We start from the raw sequence: 15,857 nt of genomic DNA, 5'->3' as shown, positions 1-15,857 counted from the left end.
AATCAAATCTGTGATAATCATTTTTAAATTTGCATTAGTCCCTATTTTCAAAACCCTCAATCCACATTATAATTTGATTTTCTTAATTTTCTTGATTTTTGAATTAAGATTTGCATAGATTCTAGAACTAAATTTTAGTGAATTTTTTGCATTATCCTGATTAGAGAGCTTATATTTTCAATTATTAATCCATTAAGCCTTTACCTATGTCTTATTTTTCCAAATCTTGGAGTTCTTGGAGCAGATTTACAAGAAGTTTAATTGCTAAAACAATTTTCTTAAAATTTCATTGCAATTTTCCAAGGTTGGTATAAACTGTGCAAATTATTATTGTAGATTTTCATATTACTGTGTAGAGTTCTCAGATTTCTGTTGTAGAGTTTTGTGTTGAGTGCAGACTTATTGCAGTTTTGAATAAATTTTCAAGATTTGGTACAAAAGCTTGGTGCAATTTCAAGTATACAAAATACAGCTTACTGTGCAGATCCATAAAAACAAAGCTGAAGATAATAATATAAAGTACAATTATGTTACAAATCTTCAATACTGGACATAAAAGTTTACAGATTAAGCAAAGTTATTTGTGATGAAATCAAATCTTGATACAGAACATAACAATAAGTGATTCTTGAACAATAAGTGATTCTTAATCAAATCTTTCAAATCTTAATACTTTCTTGCAAAAAAGTTAAAGATTACACATCTGTTGGAGTATGACAGATCTACACGGATTAGTATAGATCTTGATATATTACAAGTAAAAGAAGCAAGAAAAGTGTTGAAAAAACATTGTATACAAGCATATACCTTGGATTAGAGCATTTTAGCACATTGCCACCAAGAAGATGTATAGCATGTTGTTCTATTACAAATCTTAGCATCAATATTATGTAGAGAGCATGTTGATAAAACTAGTTGATACAAAAGTCTACAAGCTCTATATTTTCGAGTGCAAAAATTTAAAAAGTTTGTTGATGATCATTGTAATTGCAAGTATGGCCTTGCTGGGAATTGAACCCAATCCACTGATATGAGCCAATGTGCCCCATACACCACAAGGTTTTCTAAACTTGTATACAAGGTTTCTCGAGTGTTAAAACATTCTAGAAACAATGCATAGATTACTCAAAACCAATACAAGCAAAAGATTTTGAAGCATTATGGTTACATTAGGATTTCAACCTGCTTAAACTCTTTACAACTAACAAGTAGTGGGAGGTCTGCTCTTACTTTGTTTGCTTGTAACATTCTAAGAGGCACACAGAAATGGTTCGGGACATCTTCAGGATGTGTGAGCGCTTGATGGAGGCCAGAAGCATTTCATTGCTTGCATTGAGGCTCTGTACAGTTTAACGCTAAAGCAGAAGCTTCATCGCCTCTTTGAGGCTCTGCACGGCTCAAACACAGCTAGCCACAACCAAGGCTGCACATGAAGACTCAGCAAAGGGGCCAACGCAAGCATCTTTGCATCGTCTCAGCAAGTGTTTCATCTGCAGCTTGCCAGCTTGCCTGCAGTGCCTAACCATCTACAGCACACACCGTGTGGTTCTCTACAACACATTTAGTCTAGTCTTCTATAGCACACTGTTTGAAAGGCAATGACACCAAGAGCTCGGATGTGACTTGTTGTAGCACCGAAAGTGTGCCCACAGCCTGACACTAATCGCTTGAAAACAAGGACACGGCTACGAAACCAACAGTCACAGCTGAGACACGATCGAACACAAAGCTGCAGCACCAGAAACGTCAACACTCACAGCAACATCAGCAACGTAACACAACGCAGCGCACCAGTTTGAAGCGTTTCTACAGCACATACTTAACTTTTCGATTAACAGCTTCATCGCCTCTTTGAGGCTCTGTGCGGATCAGATGCAGCCTGGTCATTTGGCGTGGCTTGGCGTATAAGCGGCAGCATTCAGATTTTTGACGGCAACACTTCAGTTGAGCACACAATCAAGCTGGGCGCTTACCCAGCCCACACTTAGTGCTTCTGACCACTTACCTTGCCACACCTCTTCATATTTATTCCTTCACCCTTTTACATGGTTATGCAACCACCCACCATTGGGTCATTTCACATGCATTGTGATGTGGGTGTGTATATACATTTTAGGGATTTTGTGGAGGGTGTTCACGTGTGCTTGACACATTGGGGGATTTAGTGTATTTTGGGCGTTCACGCGTATATTTTTGGCCATTTGGTTTATTTTTGGGCATTCACACGCTATTTTTTAGCCATTAAAGCATATTGGTGCCTTTTCCAGATATGATTAGTTACGTTAATTAAATTAAATCTTGAGAAGACCTTGTTCTGTGGGAGAGGATCAGCGGCGGCTGTGCCTCGTAAATGAGAAAAAAAAGCGGTGATTCCATGGACCAAGTGCAAGTCTCTTCTTAATCGGACCATGTTACTTCAGGTTCCAATGACCAAGTGCATTGGAACCTCTGTTTTTCATTCAAATGACTGTTTTTCATTCAAATGACTGTTTTTCATTCAAATGACTAGCCCTTTACTCAGCGATCGCTTCGTCGGTCCTCGCCCATCGTACCGAAAGCGCACCATTTTAACTGTACCGAGGTTGGTCAAGACCTCGGTAAGCTTTGCCACGAGCGACGTCCCTTGACGACTCCCCACCAGCTGTTCCAACGAACCTCCTCTTAGTAAAACATATGCCAAATGCTTCCTCCAGCATTCTGGCGTAAAACAATCATTTGAATGAAAAACAGAAGTTCCAATGTAAGTAAAATTCCCAGTTTGAGATTGGTTCCACAAAACCCTTTTCTCCATAATTCCCGGTTTCATAATGAGGATCTTTGTTCCCTCATGAGGGTAATCTACCCATCATTTTGTATGTTTATCCAACTAGATTCTTGGTGAGTTCGGTCAAAGAAAAAACTAGTTTAGTTCCGGTAGTCTATTCTGGAATTGGTTATGAAGTTTTTGCTTGATTCAGTTCGAGAGCGGGACAAGTAGATTTACTGTCCGTCCCTCTCACAGTTTAACCAAATTCATTCGGTTTAGTTCTAACAAGGATTACTTCCAGATAAACGTCTACTTTTGGGTTAAATATTAATTTAGTGATTTTACCAATTAAAATATCCAAAGATATTCTTTCTGCCACATAATTTCTCGATCTTAATTCATTAGTAGAATTATGGTGGAAATTCATCTTTTGACACTAAGATTTAATTCAAATCCATCTTTTCTTAAATATCATAAATTTTTTTCTTTTAACTAAATACCAATACTTATTTTTTTGAATAAACTTAAAATCCCTCTTTTTCTCATTTAATGAGTGCAATCCAATTATCATGGGAACTCCTCTTTTACCATAAATTAAATCTATCTAAAATTCTCTTAAAATATCCATTAATTCTATTAAGCTAAAAATTTCACTTTTCTCATTCAAATGATTGAATTCCAAATATGGTGGGAATTGCTCTTTCATCATTTAAATTTATCTATGCAAAAAGATAAATTTAACTAAATTTTCTCTTGAAAATTAAATAAAATTTTCCATTAACTCCTTTACACTAGAAATTCCACTTTTCTCATTTAAATGGTTGAATTCCAATTATGGTGGAAATTCCTCTTTCATCATTTAAATTTATCTATGCAAAAAGATAAATTTAACTAAAATCCTTCTTTAAATTTTAAATAAAATATATATTATTTTAGTATTCTAATTTTTCTTTTACTTCATTTAAATACATGGATTTCCATTGTCATGGGAATTTCTCTTTTATCATAAAAATGAATTACTAAAAATTTCTCTTTTTTCTAATTAACTAATTATGCATAAACATAAAAATTAATTTTTCCATGGTTATGATGAGAATTATTCAATTAATCTAGGATGATTAATCCTAGAATATGGTAGGAAGTCCTCCTTTCGTATTATGTACGAAAATGATTTATGTGTTAATTTTTCAAAAATTTTACCATAGCTCCGTGCTATTATTGATAATTTTTCAAACTTTTGAAAGCATAAAGTTTTAATAATACAATATGATAGAATAACTATCATTAGGATCAATATCCAATTATGGACTTGATTCCAAGTTTTTCATAAATTAAGTAGCATAAAAGCATTAAAAAACCACTTCTTTGGCCTCTAATTTGACAATCATAGAAATTACTTTTAGATTTGAGAATTGCTTCATGAGAAGCATCATTTGAATATAGAATAGGTCATAGAAATGACCATTCTTTGGGAGAGAGAGACATATGCTTAAAAAAAAACATTTTAAGTTAAGCATAAATGTAAAATTTATAAGATTTATCACTAAAATCCATTAGAGAGTTCCAATTACATTAAAGAGCCATTCAATTGAATGCTTCTCAAGCTTGAGAGGGGTTGAGAAGTGAGAAACATTTTGAGATTAAAAAAAAGGACCATAAATCACACTTTACCTCTTAATTTGCTTGATTCTTTAGTCAATGGAGAGGCCCCCAACCAATCAATTGGTTTAGTATGTTGATGAAGACTCCAAGGAAGATTGAAGAGAGAGAGAAGCTCCAATCTCTTCAATTTGTAGAGGATTTTTAGAGGATAATAGAAAATAAGCTTATCTTAGAGTAATACCGGCATAGTTTAGTTCACAAATGAGAATACAAAAGAATGAGGGTCTATTTATAGGTGAGGGAGGCCACTAATTGAGTCCAACTAAGTTCTAGAATTTTCCAGCTTCAGTTTGGCTGAATTTGGACAAGATTTGGACCAGTTTGGCTTCCTTTTTGATTTGGTTTAATCCAGGAGAGATAAAAATATCTTATTATTTTTGAGTTTAAAACTCCTCCACACATGTGAAATAGGTGCCTCCTTGAATTTGGACAAGATTTGGACCAGTTTGGCTCCCTTTTTTATTTGGTTTGATCCAAGAGAGATAAAAATATCTTATTATTTTTGAGTTTAAAACTCCTCCACACATGTGAAATAGGTGCCTCCTTGAAGGTTCCCCTTTTTCTTACCAAGGTGTCAAAAATGAATGATTACTCTAAAATATCTCATTTTTTAGTAATATTTCATAATTTTTAACTAATAAATCTTGTACTCAGTCAACTCTTCATCTTATGTGGGCATTTACTCATTTTTGGGTATTTTCTTTTATTCATTGGATTTATCTCATCCCAACACTTGGATTAATCTTATTGGTCCATAGGAACCTTAATTGGACCATAATCCAAAATTTTTAGAAAATCTTGACCCTTAGGCTAAGGTCTTCTAAATCATTTTTTATTAATTCCAATTGCACCTTGAAAATTTATTTTGATTTTTTGTTTCAGGGAAACATATTTTTGATATTTAAATGAACAACACATGCTCACACTCTCTCCAACTATACTAGTTGTCCACCATTACCACAATGTTAGCAGCTCACACTACCAACACTGACAACAATTATGAGTACTAACCCGTACTCAAGTCCTCTAAGACATGGGCACCCCAATGGGGTGATCAAACACACCAGATCAGTGCCTCTTTCCCGACGAGAAGACAACTATCATCTAGTGTGTGGTTGAGAAAACCCTATTACTCACACCATATCACCACCATCATGTCCCAGCCATTTCTGGCTTACGAGCACAAAGCCCGTTAATCTCACCAACCTACACAAGGTTGTCCATTCAAACACATTCACATTAGCAACACATGCTAAAGTTACACGACAACACATAAGCATTAAATCTAACACTTAGTTCCAGCCATCCCTAATTTCATATGTCCTACACATGGAATATTCAGAATCACCCAAGTGCCATGCTTCAAACATAGTGGTAATCAGGCGTCCCCAATCAACCACCACAGAAGGATGGACAGACAAATCGGGACATCCCTCATGCCCGGGATAGCAACTGTCCTCAGTTGCTATCATATCAACTGGCCCGTGTTTGAAAGTAAGATTGGGTGAGGTTGGGATAGGTGGGACAAAACCGTTCAAGTATCCATTTAAGAATTGATAAATAGAGTATATCTGTTATGGAAGAGAATGCTTATTTTATTGTAAAAATAAAATAAAATTTAAATGATGTGAATGGTTGGTTAAATAAAGTCAACACATACCTCCATTGTTGTGGTGTGATTGAAACTATTTGTCAAAATAATTTAACACTCCAAGAGATGTGAATCGTTATGCTTTCTGGATAGGGAATATAAAGTTCTTGAAGATAATTCATGAGAAACTTAACATCATAACAATGAAAGATAATAGATAATAACCTTGAGTGTTGAAAAGTTATCTGAGAGGATGTGAGATTATAAATAAATAATAGATAAAAATGACTTTTTAATACATTGAAAGTTTAAATACCAATATAAATATGAATGACTAGTAACAATTTTAACAATCTTGATTAATAAAATGAAAACTTGAATTTAACTATTTAATAATAACTCGCTCTTATGAATGAAAATAACAAAGTTCAAGACATAAAAGAAAGATAGATCAAATCAAACCGAACCAAATAAACTTGTACAAAATGTAAGTTATAATGTCATTGAGGTTTATATAAATACTTTTATGAGATATTTATAGCAAGAATCTCTCAAATTTGAGGAAAGTAATCCTTAGGTTTGAAATGGCTCAAATTAATAAGTCTAAATATATATACTTACCTTAATGTCAAAGGAGATGATGATGAAAAGATTAATTCCTATTTGAGTTGAAATAAACTTGAATAATAAATATGAAACTTGGCAATCATAAGATTGAGTTAAGAGTAGGAAGGTAGTACTTTACATAGATTCAGTTGCGATGATGTTCTACAAAATAGCAAAAGCACTATAGTCCAATTATTATTAGGTTAGTCCATAATCCACATCTTTGATTTTCTTTCCCTAAGCATGTGAAAAGGTCTTGTACTTGGCCTGTAGCTTTGATACCACTATTACAGGACCTTTTCTCCAAGTACAAGATTTCAACAAATTTTACAAATTACATTAAATAAGTTAACTACAAGTTAATACATCAACCTTAGAAGAAGAATTAAACGAAAAAATATTTATGAACACAAGACAAAAGCATTGGGTCTAATCTGCCCCCCCATATGTAAGACCCGTGGTCTCATAATATGAGTATTTCAATGATTTATTAAGGTATGAAGTAATTTGATACAATCATACATCTTCTCATCAGAGGAGAAAAGAGAAGATAGAAAGAAAAGAGAGCTTCATCCAAGGAACCTGCAATTCTTACAAACCATGTTTAATCTCTCTCTCTCTCTCTCTCTCTCTCTCTCTCTCTCTCTCTCTCACTCATGAAATAATTAAACCATATAAGGAAAACAATAAGAGAACTAATACTCCTTGTAGACGTTTGCTTGTCTCAGCCTGTCTTGGCTCCCTGTATACAAGTACAGACCTGTAACTTACAGCCGTTGTAGCTCTCTGGTTTTTCGCCCAGAATATAGTTGAGTTGGTACTTAAAATTATGGGAATAGGCCTGGTTTGCGAAAAGTTTTGCTAAATTCAGTTGTATGCAAAAGCCGACCTTCTTTTGGGATCTCTATCATAAAGATGCTATTTTTATCACAAATTTATTTTCTTTATATTTTTCTAATTGTTTAGAGATATTCATATACTCTCATCTCTAACTATAATTTTTATCGAATAAATATAATTAAATTCTCAAGAAAGTTCACTCACACAACAAGCACCCTCAGCAAATGGAGCGCCCACAAAAAAATGGTGCCCTATCTCTATGTAAGTGGGCTCCTCTTCCTCTAGTTAAAACGAATATGCACCCCAAATTTTTTTTTGGGGTTAATTTATTAATTGCTAATATGATGTGGGACATGTGTTTGCATATTGATTTTAGTCTTCACACTTGCCGAAGGTTTCTTTCGTTTGGCATGCAACAACTGATGCCGTTCTTCATGCAACAGATGTGTTTTTCCTGAATTGCTGCTGTTGATGTGACGGATGCGGTTGGAAGGTGGACGCTTACGTTGCAAGCTTGGGGAGGGTCACTCATAAATATGTAAGCGTAGCACGTGGATTCAACAGAAGGGCTTTTAAAAATCAACTTTTTATACATTTTTTTACATACAGAAGGGTACCATTTAAAGGGGGTATTTATAGATTGAATAGAAAAAGGGTATATTTTATTCATAAAAAATGTATAGATAAGGGGTTTTTAAATTAGTCCTTGAATGCACGTGATATAAAGAGTTTACATATAGTGAATCCCCCGAGGTCGCAAGTTCGATTGTTCTCGATGCTCGTCTCGCTGATTTTAGCTCGTGTCAAATTCAAGGTGGACGCGTTCGTGTCTTTGCATCCTGGTATTCCATGGCATGCTGTGTTTGTGAAAGCAGCATGTGATCGTGTCTTTGTATCTCGATATTCTGTGGCATGGTGCGTCTGTGATTCTGAATAGCTTTGTCATTCTCGGCGAATCTTGATGTGTACCGTTTCTAACGGCTAGTAGTATATGGGTTGTATATTGGATTGGTATTGCATGTATTAATTTTATTGGTTTTTTTGTTGTTGGGCATCAACTTTCTTCTTTGTGCTATTTCGGCATCTATGTAATGGATCGTAGGGTTTTCTATTTCTCATCTGTCGTGTTGCTCTATTTGTCTTTGTCCGTCCACTCTTATGGCTCCTAAGAGGAAACCACTAAATGATATTAGCAATTGGGGGATTCCACCTGGAAAATCATCTAATGGGAGAATTGATCTAACGAGTCAAAGTCTTAACTATCCAAACTAATCCGACCAAACCCGAAAGTCACATGGTCAGATCAAGGAAGAGACTTGCACTTGGTCCATAGAATCACTGCTTTTTTCTCCCTTTAGCGAGGCACAGCCGCCGCTGATTCCCTCCCACAGAACAAGGGTCTTCCTAGGACTTAATCTAACTAACGTAACTTAGTCGTAACTATTTGTATCATCGCAAGAATCCCCCGATCCAGCCTATGGGTTAGCCAACCGCTGTATTGGTGGGATTCCTTTATAAAACTTTGGTTATGTTTTGCCTGGGTACTGAGGAAAAGAGTTGTTAGGCCCCCTAACCGGCGCTTCAAGCAAAATTCAAGGTAGTCATACCACTTACACACCTAATATGAAATTGCCATTTTAACAGATTCGGTTGCCATTTTAACAGATTCGACTGTCTTTAAAACAATCTTTCAATGAAATCATAGTATTACTAATCATAATCCTCCAAAATATTGAGTCCAATGATTTACAAAATATATCATCCGGACTCTCCGTTGAAGACCAGCTAGTCAACCAATGAGATCCAATATCAAAATTCAGTTCACAAAAGTAATTCTTTTGAGTTCATCGTATCTTCCTTGACGTACGCATGGGTGTCCTAGCAACTTGGAGCCTGTGCATCACCTGGTCAAGACCCTCTATTATCCTACTTAGGTATCCTAGCACTTCACTCAGGGGGACCGCTTTGTCGGTCCTTTTCCATTGTACCGGAAGTGCACCATTTTAACTATACTGAGGCTGGTCAAGACCTTCCCTCGATGACTCCGCCAGCTGTTGCAACGAGTCTCTCCTTAGTTAATCACATACCAAATGCTTCCTCCAACCAACATTCTGGCGTAAAACACTCCTTTAAAATGAAACAGAGGTTCTATGCAAGTAGAATTCCCGGTTCAAGATTGGTTCCACAAAACCCTTTTCCTGTAATCCAGATTTTCTAAATGAGAATCATTGATCTCTCATCAGGGTAATCTACCCATGATTTAACGGAATTTCCAACTAGATTCTTGGTGATTTCGGTTGGTCATTTCGATTAAGGAAAAATTACGCTAATTCAATGGTAGTCTATTCTTTGTGTCAAGAATTGGAATTGGTGTCAAGGTTTTTGCTTGATTCAGATTCGAGAGATGGGCAAGTAGTTTAGTGGCCACCCCTCTCACAGTCGTGGTCTAACCAAAATTATTTGATTTACTTCGAACTTTGATTCCTAAGGATTTCCTTCAAATAAAAATCTACAGAACTTCTAACCGTATGAAAAGTTCCAACTTTATGAATTTCATTCCTTCCTAACCACAATAGCTTAAGAAATAGTTCTATACGAGAATATCAGGATTTTATAAAAATACTCTTCTTCCATTAATCCAATTTTGGGTAAATATTAATTTGGTGATTGATCCTCCATAAAAATATCCAAGAATATTCTTTCCACAAATTTAATTATCAACCCTAATTTTTTAGGTGGAATTATGGTGAAAATTCCTCTTTTGTCTCATCAAAATTAATTTAAACCTTTTTCTACTTAAAATACCATAAAAATTCCTCTTTGAATTAAATACAAATATCCATTTTTTTGAATATGCTTAAAATTCCTTTTTTTGTATTTAAATGATTGAATTCCTAATGTCATGGAAATTCCTCTTTTATGATAAAAAAATTCTTATGCATAAAATAAATTTATAAAAAATTCCTCTTTTTTTAAATTAAATAAAAATATTCATTATTTTGAATATGCCAAAAATTTCTCTTTTTTCATTTAAATGATTGAATTCAAAATGTCATGGGAATTCCTCTTTTATCATTTAAAAAAAATCTCATGCATAAAATAAATTTATCAAAATTTCTCTTTTTCTTAATTAAATAATTATGCATAAACACAACAAAAAGTATTCTTTTCTAAATATGGTCAAAATCATTCTTTTGCTTTAAATGGTGATGGTTTGTTTGCCTATAGAATATGTACTCAATTTACCTAATTATTTGTTAGATATTCTATAGGTGAGAAGGACTTGGAAGATTGAGGCGGATGCGCATAAATATTTGTTTTGGAAGGCCAATCACAACTTTGAGCAAGCTTTTTATATATGTGGAAGCTTGTGCACATTTTTTTATTTATTGTTATAAGCTTACACTCGAAGCATAGACTTTGGAAAATCTTAAAAGCTTTCCCCTACCCTTGTGTAATTTAATAAAAATAGATTTCTTTTGAGAAAAGAGAGAGCGTTGTGCAAAGTAAAAGCACCACTTTTGATATTTTTGGAGGCTATGTCCTATTTTGGGTATAATGCAAGATAGTGCTTATGCAAAAATATTTCAAATCCTCCTTTCCTTGAGAAATTTTGATAAATCCACATGTATAAAGGTAAAGAAGTGGTCAAAGAAGATGTTCAAAAGGATGGCCTGTTTTTGGGTAGAATGTAGGATAGTACTTATGCAAAATCTTAAAAACCCTCCTTTCCTTTGAGTAATTTTTATAAATGTAACATGTATAAAGGTAAACAAGTGGTCAAATGAGATGTTTGAAAGGATGTAAATAATAAAGGTTACAAGGAAGGGCACATCACACCAGATTGTCCATAAAAGAAGAAGAATCCTACACATGTAGCGCGTGTCAAACGCCAATGATTCACTCAAGCAAGAGGGTAACGTGGATCCTGACTATGATAACATTCCTATTCATTCTTTGTTGAGAATTCAAGGAAAGATAAAGATAAAAACTCTTTATTTTGCAAATGATAATGGTATTTCACACGATTTCATTTCCGAAAAGGCATTAAGGGCACTTAACCTAGTTGCATTGCACGCTAGTTTATAAATTTGCGAGTCTTGATGGTTGGGGATGCATGTGTGATGCTAGATTCTTAGTTGGGATTCTTTGTAACATAGTACCATGGGTTACTCGATATGATCAAATTATACATCCCTTTTGCTGTTGCCGACTTTGTGAATAAATTTGGGATATCCAAACTTCGACCATCAGATCCTTCAGCATCTATTTCACATGATGAGGAGATAGTCCATTCAGGCCATAGATGGAGGATGGAGTTACAGAGTTTATTGTCTATACATGTTCATTCTCTATGGGATGAGAGAGATTGGCACATTCAGCGATCCTTTGACTGTTGGTCATTGAGATATTCCTTGGAGGTAGATGGATCAAATTTTCTTAGTTGGGATGACTCCTATGGTTGCTTATTCGAGTGTCCTACATTCTTGAGTAGTCGTGGTTATGTTCCTGAGGATGTATATCTCATCGACATCGGCATAGATGATGATGTATCACACCCACATACCTATGATGATGTATTGTGCACACATACACATGATGTTATTGATGTATCGAACACACATACACATGACGATAGTGATACATGTGCACATGTATCGAATACACATACACATGATGATATTGATGTATCGAACACACATACATATGACGATAGTGATACATGTGCACATGATGCAATTGACACATATGCACATATGTATGTGATTGTGATAGTGCGAGTGATGTGTGTGAGTTAGATCAAGTGCGCAGGATCTTGATGGGAGGGATGGCAGCGAGCATTCCGAGCATTGTGATTGATGATACACCTATGTCTACCTACCTTCCGGTACATCACAGTGATGCATTAGGAGATAGTGATGCATTAGACTATCATGGGGATCAGCTCTTGATTAGTAATGCATCCGTTGGCATGTGTGAGATTCGGGATGATGATACAACACATGTTGATGAGCATACGATAGTGCATGAGGAGTGTAGACCTGAGTTTTTAGTACTATATTCTTCTATTCATGGTGATATCTATGATTCTATCTCTACTCCTAGTTCTCATAGTTTTCATAGCATTCCTGTGGCAGCTATTTCTAGGATAGATGAGTTATTTGATCAATTCAAAGGTGCTAAATACTTTAGTAAGATGGATTTAAAGTCTAGATATCATCAAGTAAAAGTTAGAATTGAACATGTGCCAAAAACAACATTTAGGACATCTTTTGGGCACTTTGAGTTTTTAGTTATACCTTTTGTTCTAGCTAATTCTCTGATTACTTCTATATTTAGGAAAATCTATGATGGATTTTATTGATGATATATTAGTATTTAGTTAAAATAAATAAGAGCGTAATGAGTACCTTAGAAAAGTATTTCAATCATAGAGAGGAAAAATAAATTATTTGCCCAAAAAAATCTAAATTATTTCAAAGTAAAAGTTGAACAAAGATCAAAGTAATTATTCAACTTATGAAAAAGAACTATTTGAAATTTTGCATGCTTTTAAAAAATGGATTCATTATTTGTATAGTGCCATACTTGGGTAGTCACGCATTACAGATGAGCATAATGATTATTTTGTTGAGGTGAGACCTCGTGGGAGAGAGGATTATGATGGATCTAGAGATCTTTTCATTTGATCTAGATACCTACTTAGATCCATTTTTATTGGAGATAGATCTGTCTTGGGATCTAGATCATATAGGGGTGTCATGGATTGGTATAGATCATTTCTATAGGAGTGACCTTAGTGATCTTGGAGATTTTGAGGTTTGTGACCATTAGGAATTTTTTGGACCCAAAGAGGGCCTCTTGGATTAACTTTTGATTAGGAATGAACTAATAGGAAGAGGGCTAGGTGCACATTTTTGACTTCTTTGACCCTAGGGGGCCTAGGCTTTGGTTTGCTAATGGGGCCTAATTACTACTCTTGTCCCCCTACCTCTTGGGCCCAAACTTAGAGGTCCCCCCACCTAGAATCGCGCGGATTAAAAACCCTAATTTTTTTTTCCAAAAGTGTGTTTTCCCTCTCAAAACTTCCCCCAACATCCTCTAGGTTTGGAAAGCTCATTTTGAACCTATTTCTTCCTCTTCTAAGCTCTCCATTACTACAGAAACTCCATACCTCTCTCAAGCTCTCCCTCCTTCTCAAGCTCCCTTAGTCTCAAGATCCCTCTCGCTCTTTCTTCCTTTTCTAAGCTCTCCATTGTTGTAGAAACTCCATCCCTCTCAAGCTCTCCCTCCTTCTCAAGCTCCCTCCCTCTCAATCTACATCTCTCTCTCTCTCAAGCTCCCTCCCTCTATGGCGGCAACAACAAAGACCAGGCCAAGGTCCATGGACATGATGCTGCATTGGCGCACTATCTTGGTCGGCTTCCTGTGGATGGCATCACCATTATCCACAGGGAATACACCCCTCAATCTGCCTTCACTCTCTTCTTTTTGAAAGCCCTCTCTAAGGTGCTGCAGAGCACCAAATGTATAGTTCTGATTTAAAAATCCCTTTTCTTCGATGTTTTTGGTTCTGGATTTAGGGGTAAGCTTCTTGCTCGTATAGGTATAGCCAAAAGCATAGGCACAGAGGATCCTCAAGAAATAGCCCAATCACTCCTTGAGCACACTCTGCCCAATAACAAGAGAAGGAAGCTCAATATTGTAAGAAAGCTTTTGTAAAGATGATGTATCACTTCTTCTTATGAATATAATATAGCTTTTGCAAACTTATTTTCATCAAGTATATCATTGTTTTTTCTAGTTTGTACCATCAATTTTTTTGTAAATGCATCAGAAATGACCCTGGGGGCCTGGGGGAGTAGTGCCAGAACAGTGCGAATTTTGAGCCTGCACCGCTGCTATAGAGCCCAAATTCGCACTGCTTTGGTACAGCTTCCCCAGCCCTTCAGGAGCAATTCTAATGCATTGGATGATAAATAATATATTTTTACACATGATTAAAGGTGTTTTTATCTTGTAAATTACTATTTTTCATAATTAATGTACTTAACCTCATTAGAAATAATCCTGAGTGGTTGGGGGAGCAGTGCCAGAATAGTGCAAATTTTGAGCCTGCACCGCCACTGCAAAGCCTAAATTTGCAGTATTCTGGCATAGCTTCCCAGTCCTCCAGGAGCAATTCTAATGCATTGGATGACAAACAATGTATTTTTACACATGATTAAAGGTGTTTTTATCTTGTAAATTACTGTTTTTCATAATCAATGTAAACTTCATTAATGCATCAGAAATAATCCTGAGTGGCTAGGGGAGCAGTGCCAGAACAATGCGAATTTAGAGCCTGCACCGCCGCTGAGCAGAGCCTGAATTCGCACTATTTGTACTGGTGGTGCATGTAGAGGAGTCACATCTATATCACATTCTACTTTAGATGTACCTACAGCACCTGGTTGCACTGGTAGTTGTGAAACAAGATGAGTTTCACTACCACTGACCACATTCCAAAAAACCTTTAGCAACCAGTACATGCCTCATCATATAGGACCACAATGGGTAGTTAGTCCCATCAAGTTTATCCTCAGCAGACAACATGTTGAATACATCATTACTGTCAGTCATGATTGTCTACCAAATGCAAAATCTTTCAACACACTGCAAGTACTTAGTATTCACTAAATGCAACCCCGGGATGGCTGCCAAGCTGACTGAATCACCTGTAAAGTGTATGAAAAATAACATAGAGTAGAGAATAAAGTGTTACTGAATCACATGTAAAGTGTATGAAAAATAACATAGAGTAGAGAATAGAGTGTTACTGGTGAACGTATGATGGTCTATGTTGTTAAAGACACTGTAAATGCTGCTGCACACCAAATCTTTGCCACTGCACAGCCCAAATACCCAAAATCGAGCAGAACCAATCCAAAATGATGCCTCTCCATGCAAAAAACTTGCGGTGCCCAAAACGTGCCCGAATCGCACCGTGGACCCCGGAAACTGGGTATACTTTGTATACAGAACACTACAGTATATACCTTCTTCTCCTAAGAGGATATCTCAATTGGAGCCAGAAAAACAGGGTCGTGAGGAGGGAGGTAGACTATTAGATCAAGTGTCAAGGAAGCTAGCTCTGATACCAATTGTTAGAATTAGGGTTAGGGTCGCAACAATGCACACACACAAGATAGAGAAGCTTGAGAGTACACAAACTCACTAGATTAGAATGAACAAATATGTGCCAGATTGAAAATAGAAGTACATACCCCAAAATGAGTAGATAAGGGGTGTACACACGCACGGGGGAAAAACCTCCTAGTGAGGGAAAAAGTGCCCCGGAAGTCCTAAGTGTGTTCACACACATCACTACCATATAATGCTACACCATCTGTGTGTGGTGGAGATACCCGG

The sequence above is a fragment of the Cibotium barometz genome, chromosome 20, assembly GCF_041138505.1.
Source record: "Cibotium barometz isolate CiBa-2024 chromosome 20, ASM4113850v1, whole genome shotgun sequence".
In the NCBI taxonomy this organism is placed as follows: Eukaryota; Viridiplantae; Streptophyta; class Polypodiopsida; order Cyatheales; family Cibotiaceae; genus Cibotium; species Cibotium barometz.
The sequence above is the reverse complement of the archived record's forward strand: the minus strand, read 5'-3'. Positions refer to the sequence as shown.